Source organism: Electrona antarctica (assembly GCF_951216825.1).
Source record: "Electrona antarctica genome assembly, chromosome: 3".
NCBI lineage: Eukaryota > Metazoa > Chordata > Actinopteri > Myctophiformes > Myctophidae > Electrona > Electrona antarctica.
In genome coordinates, this window is record NC_136808.1 from 47101229 (window position 1) to 47107938 (window position 6710).

Genomic DNA, 6710 nt, shown 5'->3' on the forward strand with positions numbered 1-6710 from the left:
AGTTCATTCTAAAAAATTCTATTCCTCCTACGGTATAAAGCATTGATGTTGTACACAGTAAATTAACACTGCATCCTTTCCTTCTCATTCTACCTTTCTGTTATGTTAGACCTGTCTCTCAGTCGAAACAATAACAGAATGTTGTCACAAATCTGCAGAGTCCTCTAGTAAGGGGTCAAGGGTCAGTCTATAATGTGACCTCTGACACATAATTAAATTGCCATCTTTAACCTCAGTTACACCCTGTCACAGAGCATTGAATTACATGCTGCAAATCACAGCGCCAATCAATGATAGGAGGAAGGGTGGAAGGCAGGAGTTGGAATGTGGCGCACAGTGCCTGCTGCTTCACTATGCAAAGAGATAATCATTAATGAGCTTCAACTGTACAGTGATCAGTTTAGTGTGCAGCCTAATTATGTTGTAAAAGACCTACCACAGTACGAGACCTATACTCACAGGGGACAGGAAGCTCCCATGCAGATAAGGCAACAGGAATAAATCTCTGAAATAAATACAAAGAAAGATCATACACTTAGCCCTTCAAGTGTCTACACACGATATATGATCATTTAGTTATGCTGTATTTATGCAGATATTTAGTAGCTCGTTTAAACCAGCCATCCTGGTGTGCAAAATTGCATCAGAAGGATTGAGAGCATACCATGCACTTGCACCAGCAACATTTTATGTAACTCTAACTCTATTTCTTCATTTCCTTGTCACTTAACCACAGTAGACTGTACATAAAAAATTGATAAGGTTAAAAATAAATATATATATATATATATTCTAAGCATACTGTACTTAAAACAAAATAGTCAAATGTCCCCATGTTTTCAGTGGTAGGCTACTACTGCTACAGGGCAGAGCAAATGCATCTCTCTGGTGTTGTGGTCTGCTGGGCCAGGGCAGCAATGTCTTCATTTATTGATGGCATTGCCCTGACTAGCAGGGTTACCTGCGATGTGGTCCAACAGAGGCCAGAAGGGTATCGTACACAGACGTACAGAGTCCTGTTAAGTCTTCACCCAGCAGAATTTCCTGTCAACACGTCCACTGAGAAGGAAAAAAAGTGACGGAGAGCGTTAAAAAAAAAGAAAAGAAAAGAAAAAAAGAACGGTTTGTGTCTTAAAGCAGAAAAATAACAATGGTTTTCTTTTAGGAAAACCAAATGATTGTGGTAAAGTAAGGCTAACTGAATGCACTGCTCGCAGAGACAACAATTCCTCCCCAAAAACTATACAGCTGGTATCACAGAAAGAAAAAAAATGGGTCCCCAAACTCAAATGATTTGGAATTACTATGTTGATTATGATTTAGGGGCTGCTAGTTTTGTATCAAACTGTGCTCTGCTTTGTGGCTGGGGGCCCTGTGTTGTTTAAACCATTTTGTGCAGGAACCCCTTTTGGTGTTTTAACTAAGCATTATGTTATACTTTAGCTATTGAAAAAGATCAGATCTACAAGCTCATAGCGCGCCACCGAGTGGCGCGCTATGAACTTGTAGGTCTGCTATTTTTGAAAAATCGTAAAAATGCGGCACAAATCTTTGAATATATATTCTTTCAGAGCGAACGTTTTTTTTATTTCGACGTCAGGCCTAAATGGGTTAAAGGGTTGTCGGGGTATAAATACTAAATTAATCATGCTTTGGCTCAACTTGCTGGGGACTGAAATTTGCTTATGGAGGCCCATGATCACATAAAATATTAATGGCTATACAGAGAACTGGCATAGTAGTGATGGGAGCAAGGAGTATGAAAGCTGCGAGGGCTGTGCTGGGAGGGGTCACTGTTTACTTGAGACCAGCATAACCTAGTTTAAACCTGAGTTTACCTTAAAATGTTCAAATCTACCCATCCACAAATTGCTTATTTTCTTGAATACATTGAAAAGTTAAAAAACACCTTAGGCTACGAGTTATATTTTCTCAATGAAGATAACCAAATTGCTTAATTGGTGTATTTTCATGTTGTGAAAATGTGACATTATTCAAATAATGTTGAATAAATACATCACAAATATGCAATTTTATGACTTGCCCCAGTTGCTGCATATCCATTTGACCGAATTCTAGAGCCCTGGGGGGCTTCAACGAAAGAAACAATCATACATTGACCGATAGCTTATTCACAAACAAAAGTGTTACATTTAAACTTGAAAATCCTCATGGCTTATTTTTTATTTTATTGACTTGTTGTGGCCCATTAAGAATTAACATTTTCTTTCCAGTTTTTTTTTATTTATCCAATTGCATATTCTGAAAAACAGGAAAACATCAATAGAGCTCATCATCATGACAGCATTTCATCCCATTTGTCTCTTTGGCACAAATCAGAAAGTGAAGATCTATAAAACGCATGACAGTGGGTGCTGTAAACTTGTTTAGCCTATATTCTCAGAGCTCACACAGAGCAGAAAAACATCCTCTTCCCACTGACAACATGGGGAAGCAGAATAATCACATCACTGGAGTCAACAGACGCATACAAGGAACATGCATAGGCCAACAGTCAGATAACACTGTTGCTCCATGAGGCGAGATCAGGGCTCTTTTTCTAAACTACATTGATCGGTGCTATGATGCTATCTACCTCTGAGGAAATCAGATTCAACACAAATATTTGCGTTCCAAAGAATGAAAGCTAACGGGAACATGGCACATGCTCACGTTGTCTCTCGAGTCCCTTCCACTAGTGCCCCAGTAGGTAAATGAGGCGATGGGAGGGGGCATTTGATTTAAAATTCCCTTACAAAGAGATGGCAGGGTGTGGGGAGGGGTGTTGTGGAGGAAAGGGCAACATAAAAGGATCAAAAAGATAAACAGCTTATAGAACACAAGAGCAAATCGTATTTCTCGCAATTATCCACGCGAGCCCAACAAGCACAATGGGTGGCCCAGCCATACTGAACATGTAGACAATATCTAGTTATTTGTCCCATTATTCAAATGAGATGCCTGAAGAATGCAGGAAGCTGTGCAGCTTCTCTGCAGGTCGAGATCAACTATTTACAGTCATCTATACTGGCTTACAATGTGCAAAAGATTGCAATAGGCATAGCCTATATTGTGTAAACAATTAGCAGTTTGGCAATTTGAAATACTACAGCACAGCCTGATGACAACAGTCGAAGGGCTTCACAACCCTAAACAGGGGAAAACAATAAGAATGCTTGTTACAATGATTGATGAAACTGGGAAATACGGCCACCCTGGAAGCAGATAATGAAACTGATAAACAGTGGCGTGCACAGATAGACACTGGGAAATACGGCCACCCTGGAAGCAGATAATGAAACTGATAAGATAAACCATAGCAAAAAAACTGCTGACCACCTGCCTTCTTGCTTTGTGGTCCCAGAGCAGTCGGGTCATGCAGGCACGGTCTGGGGTCATCTATTCCTTCTGGTCCCAGAGCAGTCAGGTCAGAGGTCATGCAGGCACGGTCTGGGGTCATCTAGGCATGGTCTGGGGTCATCTATTCCTTCTGGTCCCAGAGCAGTCAGGTCAGAGGTCATGCAGGCACGGTCTGGGGTCATCTATTCCTTCTGGTCCCAGAGCAGTCAGGTCAGAGGTCATGCAGGCACGGTCTGGGGTCATCTATTCCTTCTGGTCCCAGAGCAGTCAGGTCAGAGGTCATGCAGGCACGGTCTGGGGTCATCTATTCCTTCTGGTCCCAGAGCAGTCAGGTCAGAGGTCATGCAGGCACGGTATGGGGTCATCTATTCCTTCTGGTCTCAGAGCAGTCAGGTCAGAGGTCATGCAGGCACGGTCTGGGGTCATCTACTCCTTCTGGTCCCAGAGCAGTCAGGTCAGAGGTCATGCAGGCACGGTATGGGGTCATCTACTCCTTCTGGTCCCAGAGCAGTCAGGTCAGAGGTCATGCAGGCACGGTATGGGGTCATCTATTCCTTGGTCCCAGAGCAGTCAGGTCAGAGGTCATGCAGGCACGGTATGGGGTCATCTATTCCTTCTGGTCCCAGAGCAGTCAGGTCAGAGGTCATGCAGGCACGGTATGGGGTCATCTATTCCTTCTGGTCTCAGAGCAGTCAGGTCAGAGGTCATGCAGGCACGGTCTGGGGTCATCTATTCCTTCTGGTCTCAGAGCAGTCAGGTCAGAGGTCATGCAGGCACGGTCTGGGGTCAGAGATCATGCAGGCACGGTCTGGGGTCATCTATTCTTTCTGGTCCCAGAGCAGTCAGGTCAGAGGTCATGCAGGCACGGTCTGGGGTCATCTATTCTTTCTGGTCCCAGCCAGAGCAGTCGGGTCATGCAGGCTCGGTCTGGGGTCATCTATTCCTTGCAGGCAGCACATGGTTTGATCTCTTGTAGGCAGCAGTAGTGATCACATCTACTGTTATCATAACACATTAACATTAATATAAAGTGTAGAATAATAACTTACATAAACAAACAGAAGTTCAATATGTTACTTTCAACAGTTTCAAGTGCTACAATACCCTGAGTTTGCTCATTTGAAGGTTTGACCTGATGGTGGCACTAGAGGAGAGGTCACGGGGTCTTTTCTATAATCTTCGAGGTTGGCTGTTGGTCCAAATATAGACAGTCCTGTTTTGTCTAAATTGAAAATACAAATGTAAGTTGTTCTAAAGAAATCAGGGGGTGCATTTTTATTGATCTTTTTGTTAGGGATGCAGGATATTGAAACATTGGCTGTTATCCGATTAAGCTACAAATTGCATGGCCAAATCGACTGATACGTATAATGCAATACAAGTTTCCAGTGAGGTTTACCTTACATCGGTTATACTGCAGTAACAGTGATTCTGAGTGCAGATGCAGACTTCTAACAAGACATTGTTATTATCCAATTCATAAGGCCTACTGATGCACATATTAGTTCAAACAACTTGATCATTTATTGTCCTAATTGATTGATTAGGCCTACATTTCAAGCACAACTCAATAGACGGGTGGGAAATTTGGTATAGTCTTTTTTATTGGCCTAAAATATCGTCTCTGTATATATTCATGAATCCACTTGCTGACCGGCTGTCGGGATTGGGTTTTTTTTATATAGGGGTTTCTTGTGATCCTACCAGTAATGTCATAGTATGGTCTAATTCATCACAATACATTAATTGAGATAATATAAAATTAAATATATAAAAAAACATCCTTTATGTTACATCCTATTGGAAGGTGGCTGTCCCAACCTCTTAACACCTACATTTTAATTCATGAAAAAAGTATTTAATTTAATACCCCCATTTGATTTATTTCATAGGGAAGTAGAAATAATTAGATTTTGTAGATTTTTTTTAAATTAGAAAACTTTATATAAAAAATGCTGTCCCATGTTTTCATGTCACTACCGAAACAGAAAGAGTTTAAGTCCATAAATGGAGCCTGGTTTAAGCCACACCCCCACACATGAGTAGCTAGTTTAGTTCAGTCTGAAATTAATGTCTTCCAAAGTCTGAAAATCAGTGTGTGGTTTTAAGGAGTGTCACTACCGAAACACATCATTTCTCATAAATTATAAACTATTTTGTTTTTTCTGCTTAATGTGACGTTTCTATCCATGTACAAACAGTTCAAATCTGTTTTTCTTAGCCATTTTTTGCTTAGCATTGTAGAGTTAAAAAAAACTAGATAGAATTGTCACTACCGAAACAGACAACAAAATTGGATGTTACTTAATTCTGATTTCTATTTCATCATGTGGTCCAAAATACCAAAACAAAATGTAAAAAGTGTGGCAGAGAGACTGAGAATGCAGGCAAAGGAGATGGAGAGGTTTGTTGGGTCACTACCGAAACAGTGGTTGTTTTGTCTAAAACCAAAGATAGTGAGTTATCAACCAATATTTTAAGATCATGATTGGTTAGGTGTATGTGTAATGTCAACTACAAATAATGCTGAAATCAATATAATCAACTTTATACATTTTACAAAGAATATTGCGTTTAGATTTTGATTACTCTAATTCAACATAAAAAAAATTGTTAACATATCAATTTAAATGTATTTAATTGTGGAACCACCTACATAAATTCTTAAAAATGGTCTGTACAGGGGGAAATTAAAAAAATATATATTCGAAGGTAAAAGTCTATGTTTCGGTAGTGACAAATTTTGGGAGAGGAAAGATATTACAATAAATTATTAAAATACAATATGATAATTGAGTGTGCCTTTACTAAATATGTGTCCCTTAGATCAGTGGTTCCCAAAGTGGGGTCCGGGGACCCCCAGGGGTACTTGAGGGAGTTCCAGGGGGGACCCAGCTAAATGATAATTTGCAACCAAATGGACCCTTATGGGTCTGTAACTCAGAGAGTACAAATGGAACCAAATGGACATTTGGTTCCATTTGTACTCTCTGAGTTAAATTAACAGTGGTTTTACAATATAAATTGGGGGTACCAGAGATAGAAATGCCATTAAATCGGGTGTCCGTAGCATAATGCGTGTGAATTTGGGGGTCCATGAAATGAATGTGTTTCGGAATCAGTGCTAGAGCCGTAAAAATCCTCCCTTATCGGGGTCACTGGCATGTTTTCAAATGGGGGTCCGTGGCCTCATAAAAGTTGATTTGGGGGTCCTTGAAACGAAAAGGTTTGGGAACCACTGCCTTAGATCTGGTGCAACATGAATATGGTAAAAGTTATTCTTAAATAGCATACACATTTCACACAATGTCCAACTCTGAATTTGAACCGATTCGGTAGAATGGCCCATA